Genomic DNA, 18712 nt, shown 5'->3' on the forward strand with positions numbered 1-18712 from the left:
TATTTCCTGTATGTTGAAATATTCCAGTTTTTAATTTCTTTTCCTTTGTGTTGAATTCTGTACTCAGTCAATATGTACTCAGAATATATGATGGACTCGACTTTGCCCCATATGAGAACATGAAAAATTAGATAATGTCTATATCTACTCCCTTACCAAATCAAATGTCAGCTTCATGTCGTAACCACCTTAATGCCCCTATGGCCTAGGGCAGTGTCTGACACATAGCAGGCACCCGAGAAATATCTGTCGAATGAAAAATTCATGTCAAAGTGCCTCATCCAGTAGGTCATCTTTTCTCCCACATTTCCAACCCCTACACTCAATCCCATTAGACTGAAGAATCCAAATATGTAGAGTCGGCATGGGATCAAGGACATAGCACCTTAAAAGAATTTCACAGAAAGTTGCCAGAGACTTGGAGAAGACCCTGCATACACATTCCCCAGATGAAAAATCAATCTCAGACTAGGTCCAACCAGGACAGAGTAGACTTATCAATTTTCTGGGCAGACGTAAGAGATCTGTGAGGCCATCTGAGTGATGAAAATGGACTGAGATAGAGTAATTCCAGGACACTCGTGTGAAATGACAGCAGCAAGTCAATCAGTATTCTTAGAGACACCAGACAGCTTGTTTAAACATCAAGCAAGAGGTTAGGAAGCTACTGCATTCCCTAGAGGGCAGTGGTTCCTAACCTGTGCGATCACGTACTCCTTAGAGGATCTAAGGCAGGCATTGACACACTCTGAAGATTACTGTACATTTCTGGTTATGGATAAGAAAGACTGCACATGCACATAAGGATATTTTCAACCTTCTACTATGTGTGTGGCAAAGCTTTTATAAACACTAAGTGGATGGCTCCTTACTGGTCCCCTAGAAAGAGCCCAAACAAACATGCAGTGGGATGCTCATTATAAATAATAAAGGAGGGCTAGAGTTGAGAAAGTGTGGCACCCATAATGTCTGGTGTTAAGGAAAGTATCCTAAGGACTTCTGGGTTTTCCACATGCCATTGCTCAGTCAGATGCAAGGGCAGTGACTTATCAGATTGATACATTTGGTAAGACTAAATCAGGCATGTCATGCCTCTTCCTCTTGGGAGTAAATCTAGAAGTAAGTTGTGCCCGGGAAATGAGGGCAATCTTTTTCTTTCTCTTATGCCTGCATCTTGTTTTGTGTAGACTTGATAAGGAAAGAGCTACTTCTTGGTTCCCCTAAGAGACCTCCAGCACTTAGTACAAAGTGGTGCTCAGTGTCTGCTGTCTTTTGCAGTAACTTCTTGATGTGCATGTATCCTGACACTAAGTAAATCTCTTGAGCATCTCAGCATTCTCAGGGAATCATTATGGAAGTTTTGCCATAAGCTTCTGTAGAATCTTTTAAAATTGTGTACATTATGTGGATTCTTTTAAAAATATGGACATAATCTTGTGTGAAAATTAATAATTGTTAAAGCAAACTAAATATGACCCGAGAACTCCATAATTCTCTATTTGAGTCCTTGTGGATAAAGCGTAACGTAGTTTAATAGTCAGACAAGATTGAAAACCTAACTTAGGAGTATGCGCCTGTAACAACAATGGAGTCTTGTCCAATCCCAGCAGCCATACTTCAACCACTCATAGACTGCTGAGTGTTCAAACCGTGCTCAAATATGGCAAATGCCAACCTGTAACCAATCCAGCTGTTTCTGAACCTCATTGCCAATTTCTTCCCATCATTTCCCTTTTTTTTTTTTTTTGTCTATAAACTTCCTTCTAACATGTGGCTGCCCTGGAGTCTCTATGAATCTGTGATTCTCGGGGCTGCCTGATTCACGAATCATTCATTGCTCAATTAAACTCCTTCCAGTGTAATTCAGCTGAAGTTTTTCCTTTATCACAAAAAAGAGATCAATAGCTCCTTGTTTAAACAACCTTGAGAAAAGCCACTTTATAATTTGCAGAACAAGAAACAGTTTATGATGAACTGAGCACCAAGATCCTTGAGCTCATTTATGTTTGTTCTATAGTGATATGCTCCATTGCCCTTGTTTTCTTAGCATTTATTAGGATTTCCCCTCCCCCTAATTTACAAGGCTGTCTAAATGCTGCTATGTCAGAAAAATTAAGATAATCAGACAAAACTATCTTTTTCTTAAGTGTAATTGTTAAAATAAGGCTCTGGAAATCATTTAAAATCCAAAAGCCCAGGATGTATAAGGATTTATAATTGTACTACTTTCTGACCTTAAAATTTATAATACATTTAAACTTCACAGATATCAACATAAACTTTGTTAAAAGGGCTTAAACATTGTTCAGATGGGTGCCCTTGAAAGCACAGGTGGCTAGTGAATAGGAGAACCTGCCAGTGTGCATCCAGCATTTGGGAAACCGGTGATGTCTGGCTGAACTGAGTCTATTCTGAATGGTATGTCATTTAAAACAAGTTGAGCAGGCCAGACCACTCTCCATCAATGCATGTTATCAACAAAGACTGATTAAACTTTAACTTCGCATTAGGAGACCATTGTAGACTTTTGTGGCTGAGAATGCTGAAGGCATTTGTAATACAGGAAATCCATTTCCAGAATAATTACTACTAGGTATTTGGTAAGTAATATTTGTGTGTATTCTGACAAGACTCAGTGAAAATACATTCCATAGATTCACCAGTTATTTTTATCAGAAGCAGGGGAGTAGATTATTATTTTAGTCTTATATCTTGTAGAACTAATTTACTTTTAAAGCCATGAAGCAAAATCTATAAATAAGAATATCACTTATTTTAATACATATTGCTACTGTGAACATACCACCTGTAAAATATAATTTGAGTATATTAAATTTGGAACTAACAAAGCCTTTAAACTGTACATTATTATTAAATTATCCTCACAACTACAGTTAGATATTCCTCATTTGATAAGGATTTATTAGTCTCTAAATAAATATAAAATACTTTAAAAGGTAAAAATATAACCAAATTTTAGTAGTTTCTTTAAGACACTTAGTTATTAAAAAATTTGTTTCATTTCTATTCAAGGCATAAAAATAGTCAGTGGAAATTACTCTGCAACCTATTTCGAAAATGAAAAATGAACTTTTAAATAAATTCAAGTTTTGGTCAGCCATTTGGTGGCAAGTAAACACAATTTAAGTGACAGAATTACAAAAGTTCATGTGTTTGAGCACAAATACTTCACAGAACAGATGATGAGAGGAGAAGAGAACTCCAACACCACACTCTCCCTCCAGGATATTGCAATTAATCATCCTGGTTTCTGTTTGTTTGTTTGTTTTATGACAGGGAGCCAAAGTATCCAGAAGAAGCATGGATTATACAGTTTGAGCTCATTAGGTAGAATTTTACTTTTCAAGTTAATTAAGAGCCCCTAGAGACATCCTAAAAGAAGTGGCATATTTCCAACAACATTTGAGGAAGGATTATGTAAACAACGGAACCAATAGGACAAAATTGTCAGTAGGGAGCTGAGAAATGATGACTGTATTCCAGACTCAAGGCAGTTAAAGCCCAGGCAGGTGCCAGATGAGATCATCTATGCGGGTAACTGAATGACCATGGCAAGTATGGGAGAGAAATGTAGGAGACTGCACATGTGCTTCCTTCTACTCCCTCCTGAAACTGCACTAAAATGGCAGTCAAGGGATTTTTTTAAGCATAAATCCCCAAGGAAATATAGAAGAAGATGTGGCAGCAGCCAGATTTTGGAAGCTGGAAAGCAGGTAAATGGGTGTAACTAACCTGACAAACTAGAGGAAGCCAGGACCTGAGCCAGCCGTGGAGAAAAGCCAGCAGCAAGACCATCTGAGTTGCAGAAATCCCAAAAAGGACAGAAATGGAAAGTACCATGTACCTTTGAAAATGAGGTAGCACTTGGGCTAAAAGTTCTTGTTAGTAGCAATTCATCTCCCAAATCCTGTTTCTGACTCCACCCAGCCCGGTGACTGCCTCACATCACCCCAGGCAGAAGATTTGTTGGCCTTCCAGAAAGACTGAGTTAGCAACACACAGCCCAATGCCAGGCTCAGCTGGCAATGGAGTTAGCTTGCTGACAGTTGGAGATACAGTAAAAATCTACACAATGAGAAGGAAAATCTACTATTTTACCAAGTCATCTGAGAAAACACTATCTGGCTTATACTTCTTATTTCTCCAGGAAGAACAGAGAGTCCCTTTCTGGGGAAACCAACCAAGCCAAGAGAGAAGATACACAGATACTGACTGTAGATGGCTTCTCCAACAAAATAACCCAGCCAGATTATCCTACAGTGAGAAGTACCACCTGAGAAACCCCTCAACCCCCGCCAGCATGTGGATGTGCACACGAGCGCACACACACACACACACACACACACACACAGCGCTTCTAATCAGCTTCCCACATGAAATACAAAGGCCAAAGTAATCAAGGAAAGAACAGAGAAAATGCAAGTTGCAGAAGCAAACTTCTCAAAACTCTAATTAGTCCTTCGAAGATGTAAAAAAATGTATTCTTAACCTAAAATAGAATGGCATTTTCAAAAGAAGCACTTTGAAAATATAAAAGAACTCAAAGAATTTGAACATATTATAGCAGGAACAGAAAATGCCAAAATAAAAAAAAAAAGGAGCTGGAACATAAAATTGAAGAACTTCTTCAGAACACAGAAGAAAAAACAAAAAGAAAAAATATATAAAATACATAAGAAAATCAGAGATCAATATTTACATAAGAGACCACCAGAAAAAACAAGAACAGAAGTTGAGAAATGATGTGATTTCCCAGACCTAAGTAAGCATGACTTTAAAGCCCAAGTTTCCAAGACCATAAAAGACCTTCACGAAATCACAGCATCAGAAAAATTCCAGAACTCTGTTCACAATGAGATAATTACAAAAATTACTGACAGAAAAAAAAATGATCAGAATCAAAGGGTGGAGGATCAAAGTGCCACCAGGTTTCAGAGCAACTGGAAGCTAGAAGACAATGGAGCAAGGCTTTAAAAAATCAGACCGAAAATTCTTTCCAACCATCAAAATTATCACTCCACTAGGAAAATACAATAAAGGGCTTTTCAGATATGCAAGCTCTCAGAAATATACAATTTGTGTTTGAAACTGAAAAACTTAGAAATATTAATAGAAACATATTTAGAAACATGGAGGTAAATACAAAAAAAAAAAAACCACGTACCTTTAGGCATTAAGAATCAGAAGCAGGGGAGTAGATTATTATTTTAGTCTTATATCTTGTAGAACTAATTTACTTTTAAAGTCATTTAACTTTTCAATATTGGTTACAATAAAAATTACATTAAAATACAAAATAACAAAAATTAAGTTACAAAATATTATATACAGATTGCTCTCATTTGAACACAAAATAACAGAGTTACACATGCCTGAATATGCACAGACTATCTGTAAAGGAGAGGAGAAAACTGTTAACAATAATTGTTCTTAAAAAAAACTTCAGGTTACAAAGGGGGATTTACTTTTAATTGTGTACTTGTTATCTTATTTTAACTTGTAACCAAGTTATTTCTATTTTAATGTTTTGAAATAAAATGGATTGTTTTGTTGAAAAAAGCCTGGGGACTTATCCTCTGCAATCTGTGTATTATCTTACATTCTGGGATTCTCTGTAAACTGAAGATGCCCATATGTCAACAGTGTATGCTAGAGTCTCAGGATGGAGCAATGACAGACAATGAATCACTGGGAGGTGAGAATTCATCTGCACTCCAGCAGGATTAATTTGAAAATATACAAACAGATTTAAGAGCAAAAGAGAAAAGGTGAAGGGGTATTATGGTATCTGGGTTATTGACATTCTTAATCATAATAAATAAATAAAGTAAATTTTCAATTTAGAAATAATCCCAGAATATAAGAAAATTTACAAATTGCAGAGGATTAAAGGGAAGGGCTTGATGAACAACTGGATAGAGATAGTGAAGAGAAGTAAGAGTAAAAAATATTCACATTTTATAATTCTTGGATAATAGAGAATAGTCTGCATAGTTGTTAAATGTAAGGAAGAAAAGAACAATACTAACACTAGTAAATATCTGTCAAGTGCTCACTTACTATGTGCCAGACACTATCGTAAGCACATACATGTATTAACTCACTTAATTGCCTGAAGATCATTGTGAGATAGGTACTACTACCACCCTCATTTTATGGGCTACAAAAACAGAAAGTTTCTTTTTTTTTTGAGACAGAGTCTTGCTCTGTTGCCTAGGCTGGAGTGCAGTGTAGCGACCTTGGATCTTGGCTCACTTGCAACCTCTGTCTCCTTTGTTCTAGCTATTCTCCTGCCTCAGTCCCCCGAGTAGCTGGGATTACAGGCACACGCCACCATGTCTAGCTAAGTTTTGTATTTTTAGTAAAGATGGCGTTTCACCAAGTTAGCCAGGCTGGTCTCAAACTCCTGACCTCAAGTGATCCACCCACCTCAGCCTACCAAAGTGCTGAGATTACAGGTGTGAGCCACCACACCTGGCCAACAATGCTATTTTCATTTAAAAAAAAAAAAAAAAAAAGTGTTGCAGATTTGGTGGGTCACATTTTGCAAAAAGTGAGCATCCTTTCCCTGAATCCTCTCTACACTCACTTCTGTTCTGATCCTGATCATTAACACATTTGCAGGAGAGTTATTGGGCTTTGTTTTGCTTTCTTCAGAGCGAACTGGCTAAATTAGACACCTAACTTAAAGTCTTAACCATCTACTCTGCATGGTTTGCTAAGAGTTTTATCAAGAAATCATACAACCATCATACAGGTTATTGCTGCTTCCGCATTGTGTATCTTATATAGGATGACAAAGAGATGAAATACTCAAAGGCACAGAAAGTAGGAATGAGCAGTTTCACTTTCATGTGCTGCCTTGAATGATCACAGTTCACAATTGATAAACAGGTAAGTTGGTTGCAAGTTTGGTATCAATAAGATGGATTCTTTCAAGTTAACCATACTCCCATGAATGGTAATTAATATTTTTTTTTTTATTCACAAGGGTCCTCAGTCACTTTAAAGCAAATTGAAATACTAGGCACATTTTAATATTTCTCAATCTTTTGCTCAAGTAAATAATAAGAAATCCCGGAGAGGATCCAAGATGGCCGCTTAGGAGGAACTCGGGAATGCAGCTCCGAGAGAAAGCACAGAGGGTGAGTGGACGCCGTATTTCCAGACTGATTTTTACTGCCCACAGACCAGGAGATTCACACGCAGAGAAGCCACACGGGTCGCCAGCGCCGCTGGCGCTGCTGGCTTGAACGGCGCAGCCGCTGGGCCGGCACCCTGAGGCAACGGCTCACTGTACAAAGTGAGAGAGTCTGAGTCCCCTATAAGCCAGCAAGGGGAGCTGAAACGGGGAGCCAGGCCAGCGCCACGAATCTCAGAGCCGCGGCTTTAGCCAACGCAGCGGCTCCGGAGGCAGATCAGATGAGACGGTGTCCCCTCTTACCCAGCAAGAAGACCTGAAACACAACTGAAACCGGGACGGTCCAGCTCTGTGGAGGAGGAGCGTTCTCCATAGGCACCCTGCTGTTCTCTACCAAGGCAATCCGCCACTACAGAGACTCCGTCACTACAGGGGCGGGCCAACATATCGGAAGCAGTTCTAACTACACCCAGAAGTTCACACGGAAGCTGGGTGGAGCCCACAGCAGCTTAGCGAAGCCTCTGCAACCTGAGTGTGACTAGGCTGCCACCTTGTGGGCAGGGAAAACAGCAACCGCACAGGGGAACATCATAAAACCGTAACTCCCTGGGACAGAACACCTGGGGGGAAGAGCAGGGGGTTTATGAGTTCTGCCACAGCAGACTTAAAATTACCAAAATCAGAAAGACAACAACTACAAAGTCAACAGGTGGATAAATCCACAAAGATGGGAAGAAACCAGCGCAAAAAGGATGAAAACACCCAAAACCAGAACACTTCTCCTCCTACAAGGGATCACAACTCCTCACCGGCAAGGGAACAAGACTGGATGGAGAATGAGTGTGATGAAATGACAGAATCAGCTTTCAGAAAGTGGATAATAAGAAACTTCCGTGAGCTAAAAGAACATGTTCTAACCCAATGCAAAGAAACTAAGAACCTTGAAAAAAGACTTGACGAAATGCTAACAAGAATGGACAACTTAGAGAGGAATATGAGCGAATTGATGGAGCTGAAAAACACAACACGAGAACTTCGTGAAGCATGCACAAGTTTCAACAGCCGAATTGACCAAGCAGAAGAAAGGATATCAGAGGTCGAAGATCAACTCAATGAAATAAAACGAGAAGGCAAGATTAGAGAAAACAGGGTAAAAAGGAATGAACAAAGTCAACAAGAAATATGGGACTATGTGAAAAGACCTAATCTACGTTTGATAGGTGTACCTGAATGTGACGAAGAGAATGCATCCAAGCTGGAAAATACTCTTCAGGATATTATCCAGGAAAACTTCCCCAACCTAACAAGGCAGGCCGAGATTCAAGTCCAGGAAATACAGAGAACACCACAAAGATACTCCTCTAGAAGAGCAACCCCAAGACACATAATCATCAGATTCACCAGGGTTGAAATGAAGGAGAAAATACTAAGGGCAGCCAGAGAGAAAGGTCGGGTTACCCACAAAGGGAAGCCCATCAGACTCACTGCAGATCTCTCAGCAGAAACCCTACAGGCCAGAAGAGAGTGGGGGCCGATATTCAACATCCTTAAGGAAAAGAACTTTCAACCCAGAATTTCGTATCCAGCCAAACTAAGCTTCATAAGTGAAGGAAAAATAAAATCCTTTGTGAACAAGCAAGAACTCAGAGAGTTCATCACCACCAGACCAGCTCTACAAGAGCTCCTGAAGGAGGCACTACACATAGAAAAGAACAACCAGTACCAGCCACTCCAAAAACACACGAAAAGGTAAAGAGCATCAACACAATGAAGAATCTGCATCAACCAAAGGGCAAAACAGCCACCTAGCACCAAAATGACAGGATTGAATTCACACATAACAATATTAACCCTAAATGTAAACGGTCTAAATGCCCCAATCAAAAGACACAGACTGGCAAATTGGATAAAAAGCCAAAACCCATCAGTGTGCTGTATCCAGGAAACCCATCTCGCATGCAAGGATACACAAAGGCTCAAAATAAAGGGATGGAGGAAGATTTACCAAGCAAATGGAGAGCAAAAAAAAGCAGGAGTTGCAATTCTCATCTCTGATAAAATAGACTTTAAAGCAACAAAGATCAAAAGAGACAAAGAAGGACATTACATAATGGTAAAAGGATCAATGCAGCAAGAAGAGCTAACAATCCTAAATATATATGCACCTAATACAGGAGCACCCAGATACATAAGGCAAGTTCTGAATGACTTACAAAGAGACTTAGACTCCCACACAATAATAGTGGGAGACTTCAACACACCATTGTCAATATTAGACAGATCAACGAGACAGAAAATTAACAAGGATATCCAGGACTTGAACTCAGACCTGGAACAAGCAAACCTAATAGACATTTACAGAACTCTCCACCCCAAATCCACAGAATATACATTCTTCTCAGCACCACATCACACCTACTCTAAAATTGACCACATAATTGGAAGTAAATCACTCCTCAGCAAATGCAAAAGAACGGAAACCATAACAAACAGTCTCTCAGACCACAGTGCAATCAAGTTAGAACTCAGAATTCAGAAGCCAACCCAGAACCGCACAGCCTCATGGAAAATGAACAACTTTCTCCTGAATGTTGACTGGATAAACAATGAAATGAAGGCAGAAATAAAGACGTTCTTTGAAACCAACGAGAATGAAGACACCACATACCAGAATCTCTGGGACACATTTAAAGCAGTCTCTAGAGGAAAATATATAGCAATAAGTGCCCACATGAGAAGAAAGGAGAGATCTAAAATTGACACCCTATCGTCAAAATTGAAAGAGCTAGAGGAGCAAGATCAAAAAAACTCAAAACCTAGCAGAAGACAAGAAATAACTAAGATCAAAGCAGAATTGAAGGAGATAGAGACACGAAAAACCCTTCAAAAAATCAATAAATCCAGGAGCTGGTTTTTTGAAAAGATCAACAAAATAGACAGACCACTAGCCAGACTAATAAAAAAGAAAAGAGAGAATAATCAAATAGATGCAATAAAAAATGACAAAGGGGATATCACCACAGATTCCACAGAAATTCAAACCATCATCAGAGATTATTACAAACAACTCTATGCACATAAATTAGAAAACCTGGAGGAAATGGATAAATTCCTGGACAGCTGCCTCCTCCCAAGCCTAAACCAGGAAGAAGTCGAAACCCTGAATAGACCAATAACAAGGTCTGAAGTCGAGGCAGCAATTAAGAGCCTACCACCCAAAAAAAGCCCAGGCCCAGATGGGTTCACAGCCGAATTCTACCAGACATACAAAGAGGAACTGATACCATTCCTACTGAAACTATTCCAAATAATCCAAAAAGAGGGAATCCTTCCCAAATCATTTTATGAGACCAACATCATCCTAATACCAAAACCTGGCAGAGACTCAACAAGAAAAGAAAACTACAGGCCAATATCCATGATGAACATAGATGCAAAAATCTTCAATAAAATAATGGCAAGCCGATTACAACAGCACATCAAAAAGCTTATCCACCATGATCAAGTAGGATTCATCCCGGGGATGCAAGGCTGGTTCAATATACGCAAGTCTATAAATGTAATTCACCACATAAACAGAACCAAAGACAAAAACCACATGATTATCTCAATTGATGCAGAGAAGGCCTTCGACAAAATTCAACAGCCCTTTATGCTAAAAACCCTCAATAAACTAGGCATCGATGGAACGTATCTCAAAATAATAAAAGCTATTTACGACAAACCGACAGCCAATATCATACTGAATGGGCAAAAATTGGAAGCATTCCCTTTGAAATCTGGCACTAGACAAGGATGCCCTCTCTCACCACTCCTATTCAATATAGTACTGGAAGTTCTAGCCAGAGCAATCAGGCAAGAAAAAGAAATAAAGGGTATTCAATTAGGAAAGGAGGAAGTCAAATTGTCTCTATTTGCAGACGACATGATTGTATATCTAGAAGACCCTATCATCTCAGCCCAAAATCTCCTGAAACTGATAAGCAACTTCAGCAAAGTCTCAGGATACAAAATCAATGTGCAAAAATCACAAGCGTTCCTATACACCAATAACAGACTTAAAGAGAGCCAAATCAAGAACGAACTGCCATTCACAATTGCTACAAAGAGAATAAAATACCTAGGAATACAACTAACAAGGAATGTAAAGGACTCTTCAAGGAGAACTACAAATCACTGCTCAACGAAATAAGAGAGGACACAAACAGATGGAGAAACATTCCATGTTCATGGTTAGGAAGAATTAATATCGTGAAAATGGCCATACTGCCCAAAGTAATATACAGATTCAATGCTATCCCCATCAAGCTACCAATGACCTTCTTCACAGAACTGGAAAAAACCACCTTAAACTTCATATGGAACCAAAAGAGAGCCCGCATCGCCAAGTCAATTCTAAGCAAAAAGAACAAAGCAGGAGGCATCACACTACCAGACATCAAACTCTACTACAAGGCTACAGTAATCAAAACAGCATGGTACTGGTACCAAAACAGAGATATAGACCAATGGAACAGAACAGAGGCGTCGGAGGCAACACAACATATCTACAACCACCTGATCTTTGACAAACCTGATAAAAACAAGCAATGGGGAAAGGATTCCCTGTTCAATAAGTGGTGTTGGGAAAACTGGCTAGCCATATGCAGAAAGCAGAAACTGGACCCCTTCCTGACACCTTACACTAAAATTGACTCCAGATGGATTAAAGACTTAAACATAAGACCTAACACCATAAAAATACTAGAAGGAAACCTAGGCAAAACCATTCAGGACATAGGTGTAGGCAAGGACTTCATGACCAAAACACCAAAAGCATTGGCAACAAAAGCCAAAATAGACAAATGGGACCTAATCAAACTCCACAGCTTCTGCACAGCAAAAGAAACAGTCAATAGAGTGAATCGGCAACCAACAGAATGGGAAAAAATTTTTGCAGCCTACCCATCTGACAAAGGACTGATATCCAGAATTTACAACGAGCTAAAAAAGATATACAAGAAAAAAACAAACAAGCCCATTCAAAAGTGGGCAAAGGACATGAACAGATACTTTACAAAAGAAGACATACATGAGGCCAACAAGCATATGAAAAAATGCTCATCATCACTGGCCATTAGAGAAATGCAAATCAAAACTACATTGAGATACCATCTCACACCAGTTAGAATGGCAATCATTAAAAAATCTGGAGACAACAGATGCTGGAGAGGATGTGGAGAAATAGGAACACTTTTACACTGTTGGTGGGAGTGTAAATTACTTCAACCATTGTGGAAAACAGTGTGGCGATTCCTCAAGGACCTAGAAATAGAAATTCCATTTGACCCAGCAATCCCATTACTGGGCATATATCCAAAGGATTATAAATCGTTCTACTATAAGGACACATGCACACGAATGTTCATAGCAGCACAGTTTACAATAGCAAAGACCTGGAACCAACCCAAATGCCCATCGATGATAGACTGGACAGGAAAAATGTGGCACATATACACCATGGAATATTATGCAGCCATTAAAAACGAGGAGTTCGCGTCCTTTGTAGGGACATGGATGAACCTGGAAACCATCATTCTCAGCAAACTGACACAAGAACACAAAATCAAACACCACATGTTCTCACTCATAGGCGGGTGTTGAACAAGGAGAACACATGGACACAGGGAGGGGAGCACTATACATGGGGGTCTGTTGTGGGGGAGTGGGGGGGACAGCGGGGGGGTGGGGAATTGGGGAGGGATAGCATGGGGAGAAATGCCAGATATGGGTGAAGGGGAGGAAGGCAGCAAATCACACTGCCACGTATGCACCTAAGCAACAACCTTGCATGTTTTTCACATGTACCCCAAAACATAAAATGCAATTAAAAAAAAAAATAAAATAAAAAAATAAAAGCCAAAAAAAAAAAAATAAAAAAAAAAAAAAATAAGAAATCCCATTTAATCTCTTTATGGCAATTTTCGCTATTTCAAAATCCTACATTCCTGACTGTAGGAAGAAGGAGGGTACTATTTGAGTAAATTATTTGTTTGTGCAAATGTAGAAGCCTGTTTTTTGCTATTACTACCCTCTAGTGGATGCATAGCATAGACCAGTTTTCATGGATGCACTGGCCCTTTTCCTTAAAAGGGTCTTTCAAAAGCTGTTCTGTCCAATATGGTAACCACCAATCACATATGGCTATTTAAATTTATATTAATAAAAAATAAATGGAAAATTCAGTTCCTCAGTCACACTGTCCACATATCAAGTGCTCAATAATCTTGTGCAGCTATTGACAGCTCAGACATAGAACATTTCCATCATCATTTACACTGGACAAATGCTTATCCAGACTAATGTGCACATTATGGAACATGGAGACACCTGAAGGAATTAACCTATTGACAATAGACTAACTAAAGCCATCCCAAAACTCTTGATTCTACTCTCAGCATCCAAGAGTTACAGAAGCAAAAGCTAATTGTTCTTGAGCTTTTCATAAAAAAGTTAACTTCGTGATCCGCCCACCTCGGCCTCCCACAGTGCTAGGATTACAGGTGTGAGAGATCGAGACTATCCTGACCAACATGGTGAAACCTCATCTTTACTAAAAATACAAAAATTAGCAGGACGTGGCGGTGCATGCCCGTAGACCCAGCTACTTAGGAAGCTGAGGCAGGAGAATCACTTGAACCCATGAGGCAGATGTTGCAGTGAGCCAAGATCATGCCACAGAACTTCAGCCTGGCAACAGAATGAGAATCTGTCTCTCACACACACAAAAACAAAAAATAAAACAAAACAAAACTTTACTTGTTTTTACATAAATTTCTTTAAATCCAACAGATTTTAACACTCCAAGAGTTCAAAGGCCATGCAAAGACACCTGTAATCCCAGCACCTTGGGAGACTGAGGTGGGAGGATCACTTGAGGTCAGGAGTTTGAGATCAGCCTGCCCTACATGGTAAAACCCCGTGTCTACCAAAAATACAAAATTAGCCAGGCGCATGGCTAATTTTGTATTTTTAGTAGACACGGGGTTTTACCATGTTTACATGATGATGTAATCCCAACTCCTGAGGAGCCTGACAGGATAATCTCTTGAACCTGTGAAGTGGAGGCTGTAGTGAGCTGCACTCTGGTCTGGGAGGCAGAGCGAGACGGTCTCAAACAAACAAACAAACACCCACATGGTGGCAAATAAATTATCATCAACGTATTTCTGTGTCTTGGACTTACAAGATAAAACCATGTTATGCTTTCCTTTCTTCCTGAGATGCAGAAGAGAGAATAGAACTCACTTCTTTTTTCTTTTTTCTTTTTTTTGAGATAGAGTCTTGCTAGGCTGGAATGCCAATCTCTGCTCAATGTACCTCCACCTCCCAGGCTCAAGCCTTAGCCTCCCAAGTAGTTGGGATTACAGGCGCCTGCCACAATGCCCAGCTGATTTTTGTATTTTTTTTTTTAGTAGAGACGAGGTTTCACCACATTGGCCAGGCATGATAGTGCGTCTCAAACTCCTGACTTCAAGTGATCCACCCTCCTCAGTCTCCCAAAGTGCCTCATAACAGGCATGAGCCAGGGCACCCAACCAGAACTCAATTATTTTCTAACAAAGGCTAATTTTTAAAGAGTTGGCAAGAGAAGTTTTTAAAAATAGCATATGTACCTATAAGAGTTTTAGATAATACTCATACATAATATCCACATTAGAGGAAAGTCCAAAACATTCATGATAAAGGTAACATTTCTGATTTGAGGGGTTATTATCTGCAAAAAAAAAAAAAAAAAAAAAAAAAAAAGGTGGGGGAAGAAGTTCTTTGCAATGCTGAATGTAAACTTTTGCCACTAAGTGGCTTTCTTTAACTTAATCATAAGAGTGTATTAAGCACTATACTGCACATACAATTTTTTTTTTCCTGGATGAACTAAATCAATTTCCACCTTCTAAAATTTCTAACATTCAATTATAGTTTACACATAAATATTATGATAAATTCATTATGTGAATATCAAAATATTTGACTGTAGATATTACTATCTCTGCCTCAAATGAATCACCTAATGGCCTAAAATGAATTCAATCAATGTTAGAATGATAATGCAAATAACCAGAATAAAAGATGTATGTAAGAATTATTTTTTTTATCAAAGCATAACCCTATTCTATAAATGCCTAGGGCTTCAGTATTTAGCAATATTGAAGAAAGAGTTGATGGACACCTGTAAGTACTAGATAGCCAATGATTAAGTACAGTCCCTGCCTTTGTGACATTTGCAGGCTGGTGGTAGAACGTCATGACAGTCACATAGCTATGATGTCCATTTGCACATCATGGAATATGGCAAACAGGATCATGAAGAAAACCAATGTTAGAAATCTCAGATATAACCCTCAATTTATATACATGTACTTTTTAACTCAATGACTATTGACTTGTACTGTGTGTTGAACACTGTTCTAGGCCCTGGGGCAACAACAAATTGGACAAGGTCTTATCCAAAGAGCAGTCATGATTAATTTATATAATGCTATTCAAGTTTCATCTCTTGCCTTTTTCTTAAGGCTCATATATATTTGAGAGGGTTTTCCCCTTGCTGTGAATTTCATCTTCTGGTTGTTTAGTTTGCATGTTGAAAGTAGAAACGGGTGTTCATTGACTTGTTCAAATATGGAACAAATATTTGTTGAGCATTGAGATACTTGCCATCTGATAGGAGTAACAAAAAACAAATACGAAGTGACAAGGCTGTAACAGAAATAGATTCAAATACTATTGGATAATAGAGTAAGAGGCAGGTCACTAGTACAGGGAAGACTAGAAAGGATTTATAAAACAGAAGACATTTCACTTAGTATTAAAGGTAGCTGGGAGTTTCCTAAGCACAGAAAAGCAAGCCAAAAATTGGAAATAAACAGGAGCCTGCTGAATGCAGTCTGGTGATTTAAAGCACAAAATTCAGGGAGGAGAATGGCAGGGAAACAAGAAGAAAAAATTTTAGAGGATATGTTGATACCACGAGAAGTGAATATATTTGGGCTGAATCATCAATCAATAACCCATTTATACTCTGAATCAAGAGCTAAACATCCACTTCCTGCTTTTATATCAAGCTTTTCACAAACATGTATTATTTTACAAAATTATTTTAAGGAATTCTATTTTGGTCAATACTGGCTAATGAAGAGCATAAGAATTATTCTTAATATGTTTTTTAACCAAATCATTCATTTATTCAACAAATATTTTAAAGCATCTATCCTCTGCCAAGCATAATATAGAGATTTGTAATAATCCAAAAGGTAAGCAAATATAGCCTACGTTTGAGAATTTGCTGTTTAATTAAGGAATCAAAGGTGGCCAAGATAATTTTACTACAATATAATATGTGTACTGTTGGAGAGAGAGATGAATTATTTCGGATCAAAGATGTGCTACCTCAAAGAAAACGTAGAATATTAATAGAAAAAGTAATTTTTTACGTGTTTTCAGGAATGGGTAAGAGTTAACCAGAAAGAAAAGTGAGAAGACAGTATTCTAGGCAGAAGATTAAAGAATAATGATGTCTTCTAGCTATAGAAATCGCCGGCAAACATCTCTCTGCCCTAGTTTCAAAAATTAATAAAAATATTTTCAAATTTAAGAAAAGTATATTGTATAAAGGTACTTTCTGACTATAAACGTATATTTTATTAAATTTATATGTGGCTAAGTAGATATCATACTTTGGAAAACTATTGTTTATGAAATAAACATATTTCTAAAATCAAAATTAGTGCACCCAGTTTTCAGTCCTCCATTATATTCTGGCTATATTTCTTCTACTCAAAGAACTCTTCTTGATATTGCTATTGACAAGAGTGAGATAAAACTTAGGACAGAACAAAAATCCTACTAGTGCGGTAGACTGAAGACGGAGAAGCTATACCACTGCGATCTAAAAATCCCTCTCTAGTGTTTCTCTAAATGTAGCCCATAGCAAGACTGGGACCAGCTCAATAATACACATTTGAATAAGATTTTCCTCCTTTCCTATTTAACTCTTCCAGTACTCCACTCTTCTTTACTTACAATTTTTTACTATGATGTAATTTACACGTTGTGAAATAGAAAATTCCAAATGCAGTGTTTGATGAGTTTTGATAAATAATATATACATGTGACCCACACTGAAAACAAATGAAATATTTCTATCACTCCAAGTTTCTTTTTCCTCTGTGTATAGAAACTGGTATTCATCATTACTGCTGTCTTCATTTCTATAATTTTATAACCTGCATTATCAAGTAGACAAGAAGTCTAGTCCCCACCCAAAGAGAATGGTGTTTAAATACATATACATGTAATACATAAGCTAACAATTTAAATTGTATAACAGTTTCCCTGCATATAGAGTAGTAATTTTAGCAATAAATAGATGCCAAGATGTAACTGGGGGGAGATTACCCAGCTCCCAGATCCAAGAGGTTCTTGGCCTCTCTAACCCCAAAGAATGGGGAAAGGGTCCCTGGAGGTCCGGTGAGTTTGCTGTTCAAATAAATATTGTGGCCTCAAAGAGTTTTGCAGAAGAGCCATTTATTAGACAGACAGAGAGAGAGAGAGAGAGGAAAGAGAGGGGAGGGAGGGAGGGAGGCTGAGGGGGGTGGTGGAGAGAGAGGGAGAGGAAGGGAGGGAGAGAGGGAGAGGGAGGGAGGGAGAGAGGGAGAGGGGGAGGGAGGGAGAGAGTGTGTTGGCGCACGCGACAGTCAGCTCCTATGCTGTTGTGGGAGGGGAAACCAGAGAAGGATACTCGTTAGGTAACCCCTGAGTCATTCCCTTCCCGTTCATGTTCTCATCCAATGAAGGGAGTTCTTTCAAACCTTCTCTGGAGTGGTTGATCTTTGACTTTGATACCAGATTGGCTACCTGGTCCACAGCCCTGCGTTACAGAGCACCCCCCACCTTTTTGGGACAAAGGAGGCCCACCTGGCTTTCCTACTTGGCCCAAAGGAAACCCAGACAAAGAGCTTTACATTTGAAACCCCTCTGGTCTCCGGATGGAGGGCTGGAGCAGGAAAATTCCTGCCTTTGAAACGACTCACCTCACGGACCCAGAAAGAGAAGTTTCTTTAGCACAGTCCCTAAAAAACATTATCATCACTGAAAACATTTTTAAGCATTTTTAGTGGAGGAAGAATATACATGACTATATTTAAGTGAATGAAGCAAAAATCCAAAGTAGAATTAATACCAAATATGAAAATCATAAAAACAGTGTAGGCTGAGTGCTGTGGCTCATGCCTGTAATCCCAGCACTTGGGAGGCCAAGGTAGGCGCATCTCTTGAGCCTAGGAGTTTAAGACCAGCCTGGACAACATGGTGAAATTTTGTCTCTACAAAAGATAATAATAACCAAAAATAGGCAGGCTTAATGGCATGTGCCTGTGGTCCCAGCTACTCAGGAGGCTGAGGTGAAAGAAATGCTGGAACCCAGGAGGTGGAGGTTGCAGTGAGCCAAGATCCAGCCACTACCCTTCAGCCTGGGTTATAGAGCCAGACCCTCTCCAAAAAAAAAAAAAGTGT

This window comes from Aotus nancymaae, unplaced genomic scaffold, assembly GCF_030222135.1.
Source record: "Aotus nancymaae isolate 86718 unplaced genomic scaffold, 86718_ANA_hifiasm-v0.15.2.pri h1tg000043l, whole genome shotgun sequence".
In the NCBI taxonomy this organism is placed as follows: Eukaryota; Metazoa; Chordata; class Mammalia; order Primates; family Aotidae; genus Aotus; species Aotus nancymaae.